Below are 961 nucleotides of genomic sequence, written 5' to 3' on the forward strand. Positions count from 1 at the left end.
ATTTACATATATATATTTATATATGTATATATATATATATATATATATATATATTTCATACACACATATATATATGTATGTATATGTGTGTATATATATGTGTATATATATGTATTTGTATATATGTATTTATATGTGTGTGTATATATATATGTACGTATATGTGTGTATATATATGTATGTATATGTGTATATATATATATATGTGTGTATATGTGTATATATATATATATGTGTGTGTGTATATATATGCATATGTGTATATATATATATGTATATGTGTGTATATGTATATGTGTGCGTGTATATATATATACAGGCTCACACATATTTATATTGCGTACGTGGTTCGCGTGTGTACTTTCGTGTATATATCTGTATTTCTGTGTTTGTATTCCGATGGCCTTAGCTGACCACAACGCAGCTGAGCCAATGGTCAGTTTGTGTGATTAACGGCGATTCTAATAAAAGAGAAGAAAGGATGTTTCGTCCTTGTGGTCCTAATTTCGGCCGAATGATGATTATTTGGACAATTTCCAGCTAATCTTGTCAGTTCAACTTCCGGTCACTTGTGTCGTGGGTGGTGGGGTAGGTAGGTAAGGGCAGGCGAGGCAGACGTAGGCGTGGTGGTCAAGTTGTCAGTCACGTTGATTTCATTAACTGTTTGGACAAAAGGGGGAGATTCATTAAGCCAGTTCTGATTCTGTGAGTGTGTGTGTGTGTGTGTGTGTGTGTGTTAGTGCGTGCCTGTGTGTCCGTGTGTATTTGTGTGACTGAGTTTGTTGATGTATGCATATGTAAATGTATAAGTATATTTATGTGTGTGTATGTTTATATATGATTATATATTATACATACGATATATATATAGACATATATATAGAGAGAGAGAGATGGATATACGTATATATATATACATAGAAAGATATACGCGTATATATATATATATATATATATATAT

Source organism: Octopus bimaculoides, chromosome 28 (genome assembly GCF_001194135.2).
Source record: "Octopus bimaculoides isolate UCB-OBI-ISO-001 chromosome 28, ASM119413v2, whole genome shotgun sequence".
Classification (NCBI taxonomy): domain Eukaryota; kingdom Metazoa; phylum Mollusca; class Cephalopoda; order Octopoda; family Octopodidae; genus Octopus; species Octopus bimaculoides.